The sequence below is a fragment of the Lycorma delicatula genome, chromosome 4, assembly GCF_047948215.1.
Source record: "Lycorma delicatula isolate Av1 chromosome 4, ASM4794821v1, whole genome shotgun sequence".
Classification (NCBI taxonomy): Eukaryota; Metazoa; Arthropoda; class Insecta; order Hemiptera; family Fulgoridae; genus Lycorma; species Lycorma delicatula.
In genome coordinates this window covers 190,202,719-190,224,162 of record NC_134458.1, presented here as the reverse complement: position 1 = coordinate 190,224,162, position 21,444 = coordinate 190,202,719, and the positions used below count along the sequence as shown (strand labels likewise).

Genomic DNA, 21,444 nt, shown 5'->3' with positions numbered 1-21,444 from the left:
AAAAAAAAAAGAAGTAAATAATGTTCTATCACACCACACATTACCTGTACAATAACTTCTTTCAAAATTATAATCAGATAAAAATAAGTGATGTAGACTAAGCCCCAGCAATGCAATCCATAATTTAATTTCGAATGAACTAGAAGCAAGTAAATTTGATTAAAAATATTTACTGGAAAAAACCTTTTTAATGCTTGAATTAAACTAATCATGATAATTCTGCATCATTCTATCATTCACGCACCAGTGCCGCTGATAACTTCATTAGATATTCTAACAAAGATTCATTACAAATATTAGTAGCATCACCTTCAACACAAACAACATTACTATCTACACATTCTTTAATAGTAGAAATACCAGCAATCATTGTTTAATTCGTTCATCAAAGTGAATGATAATTTTTTTATTGCTGCTTTCATCAATATCATCCAGTCTTCCTTCATTTAGTTTTTAACACAAATCTTGATCTGCATTAAATGGTAATTTCATTAAACATTTTTCCCAAGAACAATTTTCAGCATTGGTATCTGCACCAGAATCAATCAACAATTAAATAACGTCGATATCATCACCGCTAAAAAAATTACTTACTGCTAGCAGTAAGTAATATTGAATTTCCTACACGGTCATATGTTATATTAAGATCTGCACCCATTTCTAGTATTTATTTTATGAAATTTAAATTTCTTTTACTCTTCATAAATTTTAATATAGTGAAACATATCTTACATTTGTAGTCCCAATATTGTTAAACTTAAAATAGTATCTATATAAAATTGTCTCGCATGACTCCATCATATTTATAGCATGGAAAATATGTACAATTGGAAGAAAATTTCCTATATGAAGTAGAATTACTTTCAAACTGGCGTTGGAAGAATCTATAAACAATCGCCATTGTTTTGGTTTATGTTCACATTTCAGATTTCATAATTCCATCAACGTCTGTGGCAAAGGTCATATTAAACTTTGAAGAAACGAATGTAGTAAATGTTTTTCACAATTGCGATAAACAGATGTTTTGACGTTTCCCTGCAATAGATGCCTTTCCAGTAGTTTGGAAGGTAGGAGCTCTGCTTTTTTTTCAGTTCATGGTCATGTTGAAATTTTTTTTACATCAAGGCACAGCTCATCACAAGTGTGCTCCTCTAGAACAAACTGTCAATGAAGAGTACTATTACTATTACATAACTGTTCTTCGTAGGCTAAGAATTGCTGTTCGATGCAAGAAACTACAGCTTTGGGAAAATTCATCACGACAATATTCCAGCCCTTGCATCACAACTTACCCAGAGATTCTTGCCAAAACACAAGATCAAACTACTTCAGCAGACTCCTTAATCACCAGACATGGCTCCCTGTGATTTTTGGCTATGCACCTTCCTATGTTTAAAATTCTGCTTAGAGGAAAGAAGTCTTGAAGAACAGAGAAGAGATCAAAAGAAATGCAGCAAAATGACTTATCGGTTCACTTAAAATGACTTTGGAAAAAGCTTCCAACAATAAAAACATTGCTGGGATAAAACTGTTACATCAAAAGGAGTCTAATTTGAAGGGAAAAAAGTCACTGAACTATGTTAACTATTTTTGTTTTTATGAGCCAAGATTGGATATTTTTTGTTTACACCTTGTATTTTACTTCATCTGAATATAAATCTGAAGCAAGTCTAATTTTACGTTTGTTAGTATCTTTGGATATCATTCCTTTAGTCTAGTATCTTACCAGTCAGTGGTTATCAGATGATTATTTTACAACCTAAAGAATTACAAATTTACACAACACTAAATTAATGGCCACTAATTATGGCTAATGAAAAGTTTTTTATAAATAAAATAAGCAAGCTATGAATAATAAAATTGTTTTTATTTGTTGTTGATTAGGGCTTAATGAATACAAGTGCCCATGTGTTACTTATAGCATGTACAAGGGATAAAATAATTTCTCACACATAAGATATCACATGAGAACAGAACCGATTGAACTGATGATGATCTAAACTGATAAGTAATTTTTTTATAAAATCAAAATTATTTTCATAATCCTGTTAAGAATTCATATCATTAATAATTTTAACCGTATAAAAACAATCTTTAGAAGTTTGAAAACATTTGAACTTAGGTATAAAAAGCTGCATAAATAATAAAACGTATTAGAAAAAGGTTTATTTATTTATTTAAGTTGGTTCATTAAATTTACACAAACAAGGTTGTAAAATAAATAAAATGAATTTCAAATTTAGTCAACTGAAATTAACTTCCATGTATTTAGACTTTAAAAATTATGTTAAGAATATATTTAAAATTAACCGAAGTAAAATATTCCAACTGAGTAACTGGTTGGTGAAACTGGAATTTAATTAATGGCCATACCTGTAAAAGAAAAAAAATATATATATATATAACTGATTAATAATTATTTAAAAAACATATTTCAGTAAAAATGCTATTGAAAAACTAGCTTTTCTTCTTTTATACAGTCAATTCAGATGCTATACATGTAAAAAGATGATGCAAGGTTATAAAGCATGGTAATAACAACAAAGAATTGAATGATCCAAAAGTGAATGATGATTTTTAACAAAACAACCACAAATTGTAAAACTTTTTAACAGTATTTTGCTGTAGTTGAAGAAAGTGGAAAAAATTGAAAGATATATATGAGGGCCTTGCAGGCATAAGTCTTATTATGTTGCCGCATACTTTGCTTCATGTTGGCAAGTGCAGCAGTAGCCAGTTCAATGTCAATGTCAAAAACACATGGCTACCCCCGCATCCACCAATCTGGCCTTCCCCACCAAGCACTGGCAGCTATGTAAACAGCAATGCAGGAAGGTGAAAGCATTTACTCTTGAATTCCCACCAGGGGGAGAAGAAAAAGATGGAAAATGTTTCCTGACCAGCCCAATGTGGGGCTAGGAGATCTGCTGATGGGATGCCAACATCCCCACCTCAGCAACAGGCCTGGTCGGCCCACCAAGTCACTAGGAGCAGACGGCACATTTCTGCCCCCACCCTGCCAGGCTTCAAGCACTCTTGCTGGCAGCCTGACTAACAGGTTTACCAGCAGGAGCCGGCCCATCATGGGATCACCCAGCAGACGAACACATTCCCACTGGCCTAGCACAACAAAGCCTACTACAGCCAGGATACATAGTGGTGACAACAACAGATGCTGACCCAACACTGTGAGCCACACAGTATTGGAGAACAAACTGTCACTGAGGAGAAGCTCAGTCTGATTCCAATAAATGAGCTGCAACTCCCCACCAGCTGAACCAACCAACATCACCAGAGACCGGCAACTGAACTCAGCAGCCGTTTTCTGGGTTACCACATCAAATGCACAAATTGCACTTTTCAGGAACACCATTACAAAATCCCAAACACCCCTTTTCTGAGCTACAAGGTTGTTATAAGGACCGTGTGCCATCAGAGGAATCTGGCAACAATTACAAAGAATCAATTCATAGAAGGTATTTATAAAAAAGTGATACTACAACCCTATAATTCTTCATACATTAGAGATGAGCAATGAAGAGAAGAAAAAATAGGCAGACAGCTTGCAAAATTAAATTTATTAATAAGGTATGTTGATGAGCAGGATCAATATTAAAAATGACCATGGATATGATGAGCAGTAATTAGAAAGAATAGGATCGTCAAATGAAATCATGATATATATTTTCTTTTTCAAAGAGTATACAGCGAAAAGGTTTTTACAACCTGAGCATCAAAATCAAAAGAATGCTATATTCAGAATTTATTGAAACAAGTATTTAAATTTTTGGTAAAGAAGAATGTTAAATTATTTAAAAAAGGGAAGACATTATAATGGTAAAAAAAAAAAAAAAATGGGAATGGATAAGCTCCTTTTATTCAAAAAATTGTTAAAGTAAATGAGGTTATGTTAGAAAATAAAAACACCTTAACAATAAAGAAATCTATTTCAGTTAAATCTACTGTCCAGATTGTTATAATAATATGAAAAAATCATGCACTAACTGCATTAACCACAATTCAAACAACAAATAACATGTTAAGGCAACTATCACACACTGACAATTTTCATGGCAATAAAGTATAATCAATTCATCATAGCTTATTATGTACAATATGTGGTTGCGTACTCATTACACTGCTTTTTTACCAGTATTTGTTACATACATTCTATCTACAGGCAATGACTAACTGTGGAGGCTATTCAGAAAGTAACTTCTGATTCGTTAATAAAAAAACACAAACTGATAAATGAAAAACGATTTCTCATGTACATCTTACAACTACTTTTCTACATAACTGCCATCTGAATTAAGGCACTTTCATATCTGTAAACAAGTTGTAAAATATCCTCATCATAAAACTTTGCTGTCTGTGAATTAAGCAGGTAGTAACACTGTTTTTCAAATCATTATTTTCAAAATACTGTGTTGCTGATTTCTTTATTTTTGGGAAAAGGTGATAATCACTGGGAGCCAAATCGGGGCTGTACAGAGGATGGTTAAACAAATCCCACTTGAAATTGTCAATTTGGCGTTGAGTGTGCACTGCAGTATGCGGACAAGCGTTGTTGTGAAGAAAAACAATGCCTGAACTCAGCATGCTGTACAGTCCTTCTCAATTTCTGTAACAACTCATGATAAGTTTCAGCATTGTCATAACTCTTTACATAAAATCAACCAATATCACACCTTCACGATTCCAAAAAACTGATGCCATCAATTTTTAAGAAAAAAGTGTTTGACGTGTCTTTACGGGTTTTAGAGAACTGGTGCCCCCACTGTATTGATTAAGCTTTTGTTTCCATGTTAACAAATTTAACCAATGTCACATCACCTGTTACAATGAGGTCAAGGATTTCATCCTTCTCGTTACAGCAACGGTGAAGGAAGATTAGTGGGTGACCTCATTCTCTTTTTTGTGCGTTAGTCAGAAAGAAGCTTAAGCACCTAGCAAAGCACAAAATTTGTAAAGCCTAACATATCAGTTACAATTTTACAGCACTTTTGCAATATGCAAGGAAAAAATTCAGATAACTCTGTTATTGATGATTTTCTCAAATTTTCACATTGACAATAATAATTGCAGGTGCTTACAAGAAGTGCAGAGTTAATCACTTCTTTCATTGTCTTGAATGTTTCTTCAACCTTTTTAAAAACATATAGCACCACTGTCTTACTTCACTGTCACTCATGATATTCTTCCATATACTGCAGAAAATTCACGATGAATTTCAACATCTGACAAGTTTTTTGCATGAAGGAAATGGATGAGGTCCACACACACTTCACAATCAATGAGATTTTCTAAACAGCAGCCATTTTGAATGATAGTTTTACAAGAACAAACAAGAGAGCGATATTTCCAGTAACACTACTATAAAACCTCACTGAATTGGGTTATTCAACTGTACAAAGATAGAATCACTATCCCCATTCCTTCACTCAATACCAAGGACCAGAAGTTAATTTCTGAATAGCCCTCCCAGTTCAGCGAGATGAGATGAGCAATTATTTTTTTCTCTGTGAAATCTAATTTCTCATTGCACTTGGTGATATCAAGCAAAATCTCTTTCCAAGATTTTAAGCATTGTGTTCAGTTTGACTTTGCCAGTCATACAATTACATGAAATTGTGTAATGACAGTAACAATGAACGTGTTTATTGCACACTATGTACTGGAGAATTTTCTGTTGCACATAAAGGAAAGGGTGATATTGAAGACCATGTGAAAACAGCTAACCATAGGAGTGCTATTAATGGTACTGCTTCAGTAAACATGAGATTTTTTTTAAAGCCAAAAATGGGAATAACAATAAGAGTGATCTAGTGTGCTGTTAAAGAAGCTATAATTTCATACCACACTGCTAGACACAAACTCGGTTTCAAAACATCAGACTGCACATCTAAACCGGTTAAAAAGTTATATGACTCAAAATTTTCATCTGCTAGAACCAAAACCGAGGCAATTATTGTTTCACCATTTATTTGATATGTTGAGTTCTTTGGAAATTCATTAATTATGTAACAGTAATGATGGATAGCTCAAACAGAAGTGAAATAAAATTTGTTCCAATTTTGTACGATATTTCAGTCTGGAGGAGGGAATCAAGTTAAACTTTTAAATTTTGATGAAGTGTCAGGTGAAACTGCTCAAATTTAGACTCTGTATCTTTTGCAGTGTGTGAAAAAATACAAACTTGGAGAAAGGTTGATTTGTTATACTGCTGATAACACTAATAGTAATTTTGGTGGTGTGAGGAGAAGGAATGTGAAGAAAATGTGTTCAGAAAAGTTCAAAGTGATTTAGATAGACCTATTTTAGGAATTGGTTATTCAGCCTACATTGTACACAATTCAATACAAACACTCCTGGACGTAGAAGTTATTGTAATAAAAATTTATAAATATTTTCACATATATGCACTATAACTTATATTTTCACATATAACTTAAAGAATTCTGTGAATTTTTGGAAACAGATTACAAAAAGTACTATCTCATAGCAGTACGAGGTTCCTTAGTTTGATACCTGCAATAGAAAGAATTCTTTCCATTTTTGATAGCCTAAAATCATACTTATCTTGTCACAAATGCCCAAAATTATTATTTGATTTTTTTGGAAATCTAGAAAGTGAACTGCTTTTGAAATTTTTATATGGTACTCTACAATCGTTTAATAATATATTTCTGAAATTAAAAGCTAATTCTATCACAGCAACAGAAGCATTTCACACATATTCTGAATTAATTTGTCAACTTCAGGAAAGAAAAACCCACAGATTTATACCATCTTCTGCCAAAGAATTGCTATGCACTCTAAAAGAAAATGATGTTCAGGAACAAAAACAAAAATTCTTCTCAACCTTAGACAATTTTTATAATTCTGATATCGAATGCCTAGAGTTGTGGAAAGCCAGTTTTGACAAAGTTAATAAGTTTCAGTGGATAAAGTTACGAACTGAAATTGCCTGGTCTGATTTAGAAGAGTGCACAGGTTGTTAATGGAATTATAAAAGATTTTGTAACTATTGATGATCTATTTGATGAACTTACATGTTGAACCAGGTAATTCAAAACCAAAGGGTAGGTTGTGGTTCAAGTTCTGAAAAAGTACCAGATACTACTGAAAAGAAGTGGAAAGCAATTTTTAAGGTGTTTCAAAAGACTGATATTTCATGTTACAACATTTCTAAAATGGTGAGTTTGTGATGTCTTTGCCTGGGACATCTGCTCCAGTTGAGAGAATTTTTTCAATTACGGGGAATGTTTGGTCTGCAGAAAGGGGTAGACTTTCAGTATCTACTGTTAAACATCTGCTAAATGTTAAAATTAATTTAGAATTTTCTTGTTATGAATTTTATGATGTAATTAAAATAAACAAACCATTTTTGAAAAAAGTCATGTCTAATGAAAAATACAGCTGAATAAAAATAGTTTAATGTTTCAGTAAACTGTTAAAACTTTTAAGTAATTTCAAAAATATGTCCTGGGTTGGACCCAAAAAAATATGATAAGCCTATTTATACTTAATAATCTCATATACTGTCATATGACAGTTAACATACTCTCATATACTATCATATGACAGTATATAAGATTATAAAGATTTCTCTTATTGCTATAGAAAGACACAGATTTTGTCCAGTATTACTGTACCAGTGTGAAAAATTCTGCAGTATTTTAAAGCATAATCCTTTCAAAGTTCATAGATTGATAGCAATCGTACATATCACCTCCCTATGCTTCAAACTTCATCCTTTGGTAGTACCCCTTCTAATATATATTAATAATATGATTAATATATATATTTTGAGAAAACCACTGATCCACTACACTTGCTATCCATTAAATTTTGTGATTAGATTCTTTATGGTCAGACATTCTGTTTTCATTCTTGGTTTTTCAACCAAGATGAAAACATTGTAACACCTTCAACTGTCTGATTTCACGGGGAAAAATAAAATATCATAGCATGTGAATTGTTCTTCAAGAAATGTTCTATTTTCAGAAAAAATTAAAAATCATAATAGGTCTAATATATTTGGGTCCCCTTGCTCCTCCATGGGACTCTTGCAAGAGTCCCTAATCCCTTTAATTAAAAAACTCTAGTGCCCTTAAATACCAAGAATTAAAATATTTGATGTTTGAATCATTCTCTTTGAAAATAATTTCTCTCAAAAAATATTTAAAAAAAAGCCGGGAAAAGTTTGCATATCCCAGGTTAACACTTTACAGGATATTTAAATATTTAGAGTACTACTGTGAAAAGGGTCAAAATGCTCATTAAAAAATTTTGATTTACTTGATCAACTGATGTTTTTACATTAAAAATTATGCAGTGTTAAATGCATAAATTTTTAGTAAAACATTTCCATCCCAGTAGATTCCCTTAACCACATCATCAAAATTAATTTGATTTTATCATCAAAATTATTTTTATTTTAGAGTATAATTGCCAAAAAAAATTTTGGGTCCCATTTGACCCCCATCAGTCAACAGCTACTTCATAAAATATTTTGAATAATAGCCTGCAATTTGAAATCATCTCTGCTAAAAAGAATAGTCACAGATTCATAAATAATAACAATATTTACCTCCATCAAATCAGAAACAAAATGTTTTCATGTAATACAGTACAATACTTGGGCTTACAAGAAATAATGGTTGCATTGCCATTTTTAGTAAATTACTGGACCATTTAAAAACATTTCCCATCCATTTATTTAAAATATAATTAAAAAATGTTCTTTTACAGAAACAGTATTACTCTTGTTTGATGGATTTTTAAATAATAATTAATGAAAAATGAAAAAACCTGAATTTTCTGCATCTCTGTTCAACATATACATAAATGTAGGCTCATATAATTTTCATCACCTTTTGAATTGTGTTTATACGTAAATATTATTTCTAGTGTTTATAATTTTAAAAATACTGGCAAAGTATAACATGACTTTCCTGGCTATTAATAATAAAAATTAAAATAGTTAGAGCCAAAAAAAAAACATTATATATCTTTTAGAGTTGGGAATAAAATTTAAGGAAAGGTTTTCTAAAATTATTCATATATAGGTTAAGCTTAACAAAATTTACTTAAATAAAGTTTTCTCTAAATCTAACACCTTTTAATAACTCCTATAATAAGAAAAAACATTTTTTCAAAAAGACTTTTCTGCATTTTAGATCCAGGGTCTAATTTATAAAAAAATTATAGACATTTCTTGATGATCCTGTGTATGGTATATAAGTTTTAAAGATTTTTTGAAAACTGAAGGAAGTTGGAGCAAAAGAACAAAAACTTTCAATTTTAATTTACACAAAATCTCAATTTTAAGAGGTGGGGGTTGATTTTTAAAAAAGATCTTTTGGATTACTCATATATGCATTGTAGGTAATAAATTTACTTTAATACATTTTTCTCTAAAATGCCTTTGAAAAAAATCAAAATTGTTTTTATTGCAACCCCCATAATGAAATTAAAAAAAAAAATTATCAGTATATATAGAAGAAATATTTGACCTGATTTGAAGATCCATTTGATCAGTCCTGAGAAGTAAGGTCAAAAGCGCATAAGTAGATTTTTTTTGGTTTAGATCAACTAGTTGGATCCTAAAATGTAAAAATTCACAAAAAATCCTAAAAATGTAAAAATTTGCTTCATTTTCGACATGATCGCCATACCTTCTCTTTTAATAAAGTAATATAAACTTTATGATTTCTTTATTTTTATTTTTAACTTAATTAAATTAGTTTTAATTAAAAAGACTTGATCGCATTTTTTATTTTATGATTAATTGTTAATTTTTGAATACTCCTCTGTTTAAGGCTTTATCATGGATTCCCTCGATCCATTCAGGCAAGTGCTGGCGCTATTTATATTTCTTTTCTCTGTAGAATAGCTTATCTACCCATTGACACTCCAATCTGTAACTAAAATTCAAATGAATTGCTTTCTGAAATCTGTGATAGTATTTTGGTCCTGTTGTTGCAGGTACATTTCGCAGATATAAAGTGAATAAGAATATTGTTGGGTATGATATTCTCCTACAGAGAATTGCAGTTAATTCAGTTTTTCATAACTAATGACAGATAACTATCTTTCATTTATATGGCTTATGTTAGGATATTGAATTAGTAAATTATTACAGTACTCTTTCGGAATCAAAATGAAAGTAATTTTACCATTACTTGGACTTGAATGCAGCCCATAATATTGTGTAACAGCTGATCAGCAACAACACTGACGAAAAATGAAAAAACCTGAATTTTCTGCATCTCTGTTCAACATATAAATAAATGTAGGCGCATATAATTTTCATCACCTTTTGAATTGTGTTTATACGTAAATATTATTTCATGTGTTTATAATTTTAAAAATACTGGCAAAGTATAACATGACTTTCCTGGCTGTTAATAATAAAAATTAAAACAGTTATAGCCAAAAAAAAAAAAAACATTATATATCTTGTATCCGCATTAGTAAATCCTGTATCAGCAAGACAAAACTGTTTTGTTTGATAACAATTGGAAGTCTTGGGGTTTTTGATAAACTCCAGTACAGTTGTCATTTATACATTTTTTTTCAGAATGTAATAAAAAAAACTATAATCATGATACAACTCTGTGCTCTTCAATAGGAATATCATTAAAGTTAATTTCTGTTTTATATTTATTCTTGCATGGAAGGTGTGTGTACATAACTCTCTGTCTGCCAGTCTTTCTGAGTGTGATTTTAGTGCAAAGGAACAAGCAGTAAGAATGGCTAAACCGTTTTTAACTGCTTGCTTGTACTATGTTAGTCTCTAAATTAAATCGGCTAGACTTATTAATTTTTTTGAGTTCTAAAGCAGATTTTTTTTAATGTGCTGCATGTATATAACTTAATCTATTATTAATTGGCCTCAGAATAGTAACCTTTCCCTGCCTAATTTAATTGAGAATGTAGAATCAGGTTAGATAATGTAAAAGGCCTGATGTGAACTTGTAAAAAGATATTACTGTTAAGCGATAGATAAAACTTCTTATTTGAGAAGTAATAATGGTTATCTTTTCTTTATTATAATGTATAAAATTTTAATTTAAGTTGGATTTACATAAAGAAAACTTGTATGTACATGTCTGTGTATGTTTTTTTTTATATTTCAGGTCTATTACGTACATGTATTTTCAGGATGTGTAATTAATAAGTGTAGTGGTGAGTGTTATGATTAAGTTGCATATTATTTTTTAGTTACACTTAAAGTTACTGCTTAAGTACTAACTTAAGCAGTTATTTGCATAGTTTTTAGATATGGTACATATTAATTGAATAGCTAGTTAAATAAATCAACATCACTATAAAATTTAAATAAGATATTTTTTGAGTTATCAGTTTACATTTAATTATCATTTTTAAACAGGCCATCTATTCGTTAACTAAGCCATACTTATTTTTTATTTCATAAATGTAAAATTTGTAATTATTTCAGCTGTTTATGCTCATGAGATGTTTCTAAAACTTTCAAGTTATTTTGGAAATTTACATTTGATGATTTATTTTTAATGAAATATTTTATAACATTTTCAATTTTTTCTGTTTATTTTTAAATTTATTCATTTATCAAAAAATCTTCCCTTCACATGGTCTTATGGATCTAATCGCAATAAATAGTACTTGTTCCAAGTTAAAATATTTCCTTCATCATTTAAAGTAGAGATTACCTTGTTCAAGTTGAGACCTCTGTTAATATTAAACAGTAAAAATATATTTTTTATTTTAAGACTAGTAAAAGGTTTTGAGAGTATAATGTTTACACGTGCCTGCTTCTTAAGTTCTTTTATTCTAATAATATGTATTGTAGTATTACTAAAAGTGATTTGTAATTTTTAAAAATAGAAAAGTTAAGACAAAAGATTACATGATCGTATATTATAATAATATTACTATTACGATAATTAAAGTATTACTAGTAAAGTATGTAATGTTCAGATATATTTGAACAATAAGAAGTTTAACTAATTGCTAAGTAAAATAATTAAATACTTTATTTACTTATGTAGTTAAAGTTCTGAATGACTTCCAACATGAAATGTTTATAATAATTAATTAGCAGCGATGCTAACAACTTGTCTATTTCATGGATTAAGTTATAACTAATTAGTGATGTTGCAGGATGCACATCCAAATTCAGTTTGTATCCAGTTTAAAGTATCATTACTTTTCTATATTCATGTTACCAGTGTTCTTGAACTGGTCACAATTTAATTAATTGATTTACATAACAAATGTCAACCTGAAAATTGGTGGCTACCAAGGTGATCACTGTTTTATTGTAACTAAAAAATACGTTGCTGAATAATCTTAAATTTAAAAATATATAATTGTAGTTACATGAGCTAAGTAATTTATATTTCTTTAATATTAATATAGTATAAGGATTCATTTATTTAGTTCATATTATGTGAAATAATTACTATTGATTATAGTCATATGGCATATAGTTAGAGTAGATCTATCTATTGCACAGATACTGGAAATGATTCACACCATCGCTTTTGGTGATGGAAATAATATATTGCTTTCAATCTTAATGTAAATTAGTAATAAATTAAAGATTTGCAGGCTGGAAATTGTTTTATTTATAAAGCAATGTTAAAAAAAGGGTTAAATCTTTATTATTGTAATATTCTAGAATTACATTTATCATATAGTAGTAAGTAATGTGAAGATAACGAGCTTTCTCATTCATATCAACCATTCCTACCCTATCCGGCTTCAAATTGAGAAAAAGCTTTTTCAGATCTTCACAGTTTCAGAAACCTCCATGCCTGGGTCTGAATAGAGGCAGTATTGACCTCAGGATGTTCCCTAGAAACAAATTAGGAATTTCCTGTTCTTCAGAAAATAAATGATTTAATGTATGTAATTCTGCAGTATTTGCAATTCAATACTCCCAAGTAAGATGTTGTCAGGGAATACGAGTTATTTTACACTTGGTGACCTTCATGTAACAAACCACTGCATTATCCTCAACTGAATACACTGTGGATACTGAAAGATTCATATTTCCTTATGTATTAATAAAGCAAGAGTACTTTAACACTTAGTGCTGGGGGTATCAAAATGTGCCTGTTTGTAGAATGGTAGCCATTTTTGCTTATATTTGTAACTTCGTAAATTTAGAACTAAAAATAATATAAAATTTGTACTTAAAACAACATATAAAACCTCAACTCTTCTAGTTTCAAATGATATATAATATATACTTCTACCATTTATGAATAAAAAGATATAGCAGATTTTTGAAAGCCTGTTTTTAAATAAAAAATTTTTTTACATTCGGTTCACACTTAAACTATCACCAACACTAATATTTATTAAAATTACAGTAGGCCTACACCAAAATAGTTTTACTTTTTAAAAAATTTAATTTTTAGGTAATTTTTTTTAATGAAAAGTTTTAAAACAAGGATCTTTACATAAAGCGATTTTGCATTCACAACATTGAAATGATTTATCCTTTCTTGTCACTTTCCCATTTTCATTCAATCTTCATCACTTTGTAAATAAAAAAAAAACATCGACTGCATCATTATACGAATTGTTAGATGCCATTATAACTGTATAAAACGCGAACGTAAACAAACACGTAATTTCAACGATTGTAACTGCACGATACCAAATCGATTTTATAATAATCGATATTACCAAAAGCGCACTCCTTGCCTTATTTAGGTACTAAAATGTATACGAAAGTAGTGGACTTGAATAAATCCAATCTTTTTTTTTTTTTTTAAATCTTTTGACGTGGCTTGCTAGCAATAACAAGATGGCTGCATGTTGTGTGGAAACTTGTCTTTCTAAAATTATTTTAAATTCAGTCAGATTGAATGCTAATTGACTTACTTATAAATAAAGTATTATTTTAATAAAGCTGTAGTTTTACTATAACATTTAACGTATATTAAAGTGTTACGGGCCGTATACTCGTCCGTTTGACTGTGATGAGATTCGGCGTCCAAGTTCATCGCTCGGCTCTACCCTGCGTATTTGTTTTTACATTAGACTGTTGTTATTGTGGGTGAGTACGTTACGTTAATTGTACATAATTGTTTGAATTAGTTATTAAATAAGTGATTTTATTGCATCATATAAAAGAATTGTAAAGAACAAATATGGCTGATGCAATACATTCGTAGTTTTGGTCTGCTTGGACAGTGATATTTTTATAGATATATTTTTTTTTTAATTTTATTATTTTTCCTGGATTGTAATATGACTTGAGTTTTAAATTATTATTTTTTCGATTATTTAATTGTAATTAATGTAGTGAGATGGACCAAACGTAAATTTATTTTCTAGCCTAACACTATAAATTTAGTGCGAAGTGTGTATTGAGTAAAAGTTTTATTTATTTTATTCGGTTAATTATAAACTTCGTGTACATTAAGTGTTTGGTGTTTCTGCCGGTGTATTTTTCGTTTCGCTTTCGCGTTCTTTTCGTCTCAGTATTATTAGTTGTCAAGTTCGTGTATTCATTATTTATTTTGTTAAGCCCTGTTAGAAATTTATAAATCATTACTTAAAGCATAATACATTTATAAAGCAATAACTTGTAAAGAATTTATAATTTTTTTACATTTTTATCTTTTGCAACTTTAATGTCATTTACATGATTTTATGGTGAAATGATTTTACCTTACCAGAGTAAAAAAAAATATTATATTTTAATTAAATTCATTCTTATTTTGTTGTAAGAATAATTCATGTAATATAGTGGTGTATGCCTACTTGCTGACATTGTGCTACAGTACCTGTACGTAATGTTTTGCAGCAGTATGAATTTATTTCTGTTATTTTTAATCCTTGAAAATTCCATTGAAAATTATTTTAATAGTACATGCTAGTTTCTTCTACAAATTTTACATATTCCTGAATTTGTGTTGACCATTGTGCCCTTCAACTTTAACATGTTAATTTTTACATATATGATAATGAAGAGGTAGGTTGTTTAGAAGTATACAGACAATTATTTATATCTACGTAGAATATAAAATTTAATTTTTTCATGCTGTGTATATGTGTGCTTACTCGATCATTGTCAAAAATATAGTATAGATATAAATTTTAAGATATCTTAAAATCTTTTTTTCTCTCTTTTTTAAATATAAGTTTATGTATATTTTATTGTATTTAAATTATATATTTATTTATGTTTTCTATTTTACTTTATGCTGTAAACTCAAAATTAGTTATTAGTCAGATAGGAGTACACCTCGGACATTTTTGTTACCACTATATTTTTTTTAATAAAAAGGATTCTATTAGTTGAACATGAGTTACGGTTCACTTACCGACTTAAAAATTATTTGCTTGACTTTTTTGTGGTGTGGTTGGTATAAATTTAATTGTTACTATTTATCTTCTTGATTTAAGTTAACGTTACATTAGATTTTCTATTTTGTATGTATATATCAGGTGAACTTCTAATGTCATTACAATTAGAATCACTTTTACAGTTTGTCTGATGCCACGCCTTTTATGAATGTAATAACTTATAAAATTGTAAGCATTTTCCATAATAATTAACCGTTTGTCCAAACTAGAAAGTGCTGACTTTTGGAGTTCTCTACGAGTTGAAGAAAGATAGTTTCATAAAACGATTGTAATTATTGCTTTTTCTTAATGTATATGATTGTTTTGACTACTGATGGTATTAAATTGCATAACTAAAATTATTTAAATTCAAGAAATTTCTGTTGTAAAATATGGTAATTCTGAGCAATTGATCAACTTCAGTTTTTTTCATGTTAACATAGAAGATGTTTAGGATCTAAATGTCTGAAAGCATGTTTGGATAGCGGGTGACCCGTAAGTTCACACCATGTTAGTACTCTAGTCGATTAGTAATCAGTTTTTGGAGTTATTGAGATTTGTTCAGTTTACTGATTTGTTCTGTGTTGGGAGATTAGGGTTAAGGTTAGGAATAAACCGTAAACTAACCTTAATGGTCATTAGAGTCGAATCGAACTGTGATTCTGGTGTTGAAGATGACTGATTGTGTTTTTTGTAAGGTGACATCCATCATTCAAATGACTTATAGCATAGAAAATGTATTATAGTCTCTTTATAGTGACCATATTTCCATTTAAAAATAAATTCAGCCAAGCGTTATATGAATCCATTTAAGTATTGTCATACCTTGGTAATTTATCTCCAACCTCTCTTCAAAAAAGTGTAACCTTAACTCAACCTCATGACAGAATGGATTAGCATCTGAGCATGTATCGATGATTCACAGAACTGGTTGCTGATCGGTTAGACTACTGTGATAACACGCTGCTGACTTTAAAATTGCACAAGTCACCTGCTGACCAAACCTGCTTTCCAACATTTAGATTTTTTTCTCCTGATACTAAGCATATTTCCTATGATATATTAAAGTATGAAAAGAATTAAATTGATCTAGTAATTGCGCAAAATTACTTAAAATAAACTTTCCATTCTAAATTCTAATGCACGTTGAATCATTAAAACTATAAATTTTCATTTAATAATAGTAGATGATTTTTAAAACAAAAGTATGTTTATAAAGTTTCTGCATTCAAAATAGAATAAATCAAAATATGTGTGTGTTTCTTGAAAATAAAAATAAATATCGCGTTATAAGATAGATTAAAAATTTGTAAATAATAAATTACAGACTTTGCGTATAAAAATTCATAATTTCTCACTAGAAAATTTCTGTTTATCGAATCAGCATTTCATGATTATTTTATCTGCATTTAAGATAAAACAGATCTTCTGATTGTAAATGCTTTAGGATCTGTTTAGTGTGAGCAAAAAAGACCATTTATATCTTGGGAAAAATTTCTATTTCATTGAATATACTACTGTAATTTTACTAATATTATAACAAAGTAGCCGAATATTTCCAAATCATATGCTGTGTCTGAATATTTTGAAGTTATTCGGTTTGTTAAATTTATGTTTTCTATTTGTTGTAATTTAAACAGAATTAAATAAATTTTAATTATATGTTCATTTGGTTTTGTTGTTCAGTCAGAAACGATCTTCCCTGTTGTTCACAACCCTTCTCCCCCCAAAAAAGGCAATACATATATGCATTAGTTTATGATTACAGCTAAGACATATTTTCAGTTCTGTTAATTGACCACCACTGTTTTATAACTTACAACAAATATTAGTCTGCCATTAATTAGTATGCAACTGCACATTTACTCGCCACACACCTTTCTACACCTCCATCTCTCATGGTCGTCACTTACATCCGACACCGTATATTTGTAGTGATTTTTCTTTAGGTCAAATGTTAACATTTTGCATAAAAACAATACAACTATTTTTCGTTTTTATTAGCTCACGATTACTCCACGACTTATTATTTAAAACGATTAACTCCACTCTCTGATCGAACTAGTACAGTATTATTCATTTACAACAATGCACTTTGAAATAGAAAGGACCAGCCAGAACACGCTTAACTATTAAATTCTGCCGGTGTATGTGTATTATAAAAAATAGTAGGGAACAGCTAACAGAACCTGTCCCTTATTTTTTACGGTTTGTAATATATATTATTTAAAAAACAGTACATGTTACACCTTTTTGGGTCGAATGAATCGAGTCTTTTGACGGGATATTACACTTAATAACAAGTAAATATGAACTCCGTTAAATGACGTGATCCGCATTTCTCCGTAGTTACGACGTTCCGTCAAATGACGGGAACAGCACTCTAAGTGTTAAACTACAATGATTTGTGATTTTTAGACATGATGGTGAGGAATAATTGCATTATTTAATAAATAGGGGGTCTTAATTATAAAATGGCCGCCACATATCTGTTTCTAGAAGTAACAGTTATTACCGATAATTAATATCAATCAACTAATTAAAATACTATTACTAATAATAATAATAGTATCAGTGTTAATTAAGTATTTAAACATTTCACATATATAAACATACAAATATTTAACTTGATCGGTAAGTAAAGTATTTAATTATTATGTTTAATTAAATTCCCTGTTATAAAAACATATTCAAACGTTACATTAAATTTTACAAAATAGCCAATTTGGTAACTACCCCTAGTAATTACCTCTTAAGTAAGGGATGAATAAAATACCGAATTTACCGTCAACAGTTATTAATAAAAAGAAGGATTAACACAGTTTAATTTCATTTCATTAGATTATAATATAAAATTATTTATCTACGAAAACAAATATCTTTTTAGAAACACCTTAAATAAATAATTATATAATACAATTTAATGGAAAGTTGTGTTTACATATCGGTCTTACGTAAAAGTTATAAAAATTCCTCAAATAAATTTTTTTTAAATATTAGGCATAGAGAATTTAGATTGTCAAAATGTCTCTGCTACAAAACGGTCTAATTTTTACTTCCTTGTACGAAGTAAAGGAAGTATTGTAATCGCGAAAAGTGTCTGTTTTCAGATTTCAACGGAAATATCCATTTTCATCATCCCCGATTTCATTTTGACTAGTTTCGGCGTGACTTCTGTACGTCTCGTATAACTCAAAAACGATTAGCCGTAGGATGTTGAAATTTTTGGGTTTAGAACAGTTGTAACATCTAATTGCGGACCTCTCGTTTTGATTGCAATCAAGCGGACCAAAAATGTACAAAACAGCCCGAAATCCAATTTTTATTTGGATTTTTGAGGTTTCTTAATTGCAGTAATAAGTCCTCATCGAGAGCTTGTCAACGATATATCATAAGCGGTATTTATTTTCATCGGTTTCATAGTTATAGCTCAATAAAATTTTAATTAATGAAATATTTGGATCTTACAAAGGGAAGGCACATCGGTTCAAATCTGATTTCATATACATATTTTTTTATTTATTTAAATATATTGATTTATTAATAATTATTAATCTCGGATTGTAATAATAGTTTTAAAATAAATAATGATTCAATAATAACAAAAAACTATATATGAAAAATATATATATGAAAAAAATCGGAAGTTATTAATGAAGTAAGATTTTATGTAATTTTCATTTAAAAAAATATGTATATGTAATATAATAGGCGTACAAAGAAGTCATGTGGTGTCCACATTAGATATTTCCTGTATGACACAAGTACATCAGGGAGGCTTCATGGAGAAAATCTGAAGTTTTTAATCGAAAGAGTACCATAACTTAGAGAAATACAAAAAACTATTTTAAAGTTAAAAAAAAAATTAATTAAATCTTTGAACGGGTGGGGGTGGATTTTTTCTTTACCTTCTGTTCACTAAGGATCACGTTTCCAAAATTTTGATCTCTTTTGCTTTCCAAAATGTCACATTTCTTCGGTCCATCTATTCAGGTTTATACCTTCTTTTTCTTTTTCACTAGAAACGTAGATTTTCAAATCAATTTTCTAAATTTATCTCTGTCTTTATACAGATCATTATAATGTTTATTATTTTTAAATCTGTTTATTTTTCTTTAAACCGGGCTCTGTTTATGTAGAGATTAAATAGGGTTTAGTCAAGCACCGATTCCGGTGGCGTCTCGTACTTGAAATTACTGGGGGTGCTGCTCCAGAAAAACCTTTTCTGGACCTTTTCAAGGCCGTGGTCAAATTTTTATGGAAATTAAAAGAACCGACAAAAATGAATCGAATAGAATAGCTGGAAGCAGGATATTAATCTAATTCTACACTTTACCGGTTTTTTAAGCACAGCACATTCTGCTTTAAAAATCGTATTCGGTTTAACCGAATTATTAATAAAATGTCAATACGGATAATATTTTTTAGTATTATTAGATAATAACTTAATAAAATGTCGGTTTAAAAACACTGCAGTCTAACGGTACTTAATTTAAATTTCTATTACATAGAAACAAATACGTAATTATTTTTTACTAATTACCTTCTCTTTTGCCCTTCCAGCGTATTTTTGGACGGTTGTGGCGATCAAAGAGTTCTTGCTTTACACAATCTTCTGATCGCTACTGAAAAACAACTAAACCGCTTTCGTATTCCTTCTACCGACTAAACTAGAAAAGGGAACGAACGTGGAACGTTCCACACACACGCGGAGTAAAAACAAAACTACCTTCTACCGACACGCAAGGGTCAGAACTGCGGGAGCGACAGTGCTTTCTCTCCCTCAAAGCATCGTTCAGCGTTCTTTACGCGCATGCGTAGAATAGCCAAACAGTACGCCGCTGTAACTGTGAAGCTCACAGTTTCATATAAAGATTTTTGTATGTTTTCATACACGCGCAGTTTGTTTACTTGAATTCTATAAGCTAACCGAATAAGATATACATGAAAAATTGATGATTTTTGACATCGAAGTAACTTAACTAGGAAGATTTCCTTCAATTTTAACGCGATTCAATATAATTGTGTCAAGAATGCTTAACTTTTGAAAAGATTTAAATAAAACCTCTTTCTGCAATTCTAAATTATTTTATCAGAGCAAAGGTATTTAACTTTTCGCTGAAAAATAATAAAATAACAAACTGTAGTAAATCGTAAAGATACCGTAATAGATTTAGACAGATCTTAGAACTAATAATATGATTCGACACCCCCCTCAATTTATTTTGTATATAATCGCATAATTGAGGGTATAAATTAAAATAAAGGACTGTATAAATTTTATAATTGAATTTATTCATACGTATAAGAAATTTTACACCGCAATAGATTCATTAAATAAAAAGTCGAACTTTAAATTCACTTCTTTGATTTTTCTCCTGTTCTTTCTATTTTTATTAAAACATTCCTTTCTTGATTGTAATTAGCTTAAATTGTATGACACCCTACCATGTAATGCATAGAAAATTGAAATACGGCATCTATTTTAATGACAATTGAACACCTACCGCAAAAAAGTTGACAACACAGTTGTAGGATTTTCCTGTCACGCGGATTTTCTCTGATGCACGGCTTACGCACACAACTTAATTTGAAATATTTATCATTTTATTTAAATATAATATTTTTTGTTTATTTAATTCGATGATTCTAACTAGAGTGCGCGCGCATACAGTGTATTATTCGCGCGTGTTAGGCGGTACTAGCGGTTACTTTAGATAATTTTTATACTTTAAACATAATTCATTTATTTAATTCTACCGCTCTCTCTCTCTCTCTCTCTCTATATATATATATACTACTGCTGCATCAGAACATTTTGTAAGTAATATTGTTTCCTTAATTCATCATGTTCAAATTTTATTTTATCACTAGGATCCCTCGTCCGCGCTATATGCATAATTTGGCATATGAAAATATTACTACCAAATCGAATGTCGAATTTATGCCAATTACGAGAATGGCTTACCCTGATGATGTAAATTCTTAGTTCGGGAACTAAAAATATACAGAATGTTACTCTGTACAGCCGCAAATTTCTAAACTGTCGTCATTTCCTATAATTTTATTATCAAATTAATTTATTTT

General features: G+C 29.7%; 1 protein-coding gene and 1 long non-coding RNA gene across 6 annotated transcripts in view; one reads left to right on the top strand and one right to left on the bottom strand.

The window, feature by feature from the left end:
• Positions 1-2,181: 2,181 nt before the first annotated feature.
• On the bottom strand, positions 2,182-13,246 carry LOC142324160 (uncharacterized). The gene is made up of 3 exons (XR_012756230.1): positions 12,034-13,246; positions 9,522-9,932; positions 2,182-2,373 (listed from the first exon to the last, which is right to left on the bottom strand). It is a non-coding gene; the product is annotated as an uncharacterized LOC142324160 (long non-coding RNA).
• The window catches only part of LOC142324159 (uncharacterized), a 62,186-nt gene continuing 51,916 nt past the window's right edge, over positions 11,175-21,444 (top strand). For 2 of the 5 annotated variants that reach the window (XM_075364874.1, XM_075364875.1), the window contains exon 1: positions 13,774-14,062. The gene's annotated coding sequence lies outside the window, so the exon portion shown is untranslated. Of the gene's footprint in view, positions 11,197-13,773; positions 14,063-14,849; positions 14,984-21,444 lie in introns of those variants that run through there. The other 3 variants (XM_075364878.1, XM_075364879.1, XM_075364877.1) reach the window with 3 other exon arrangements.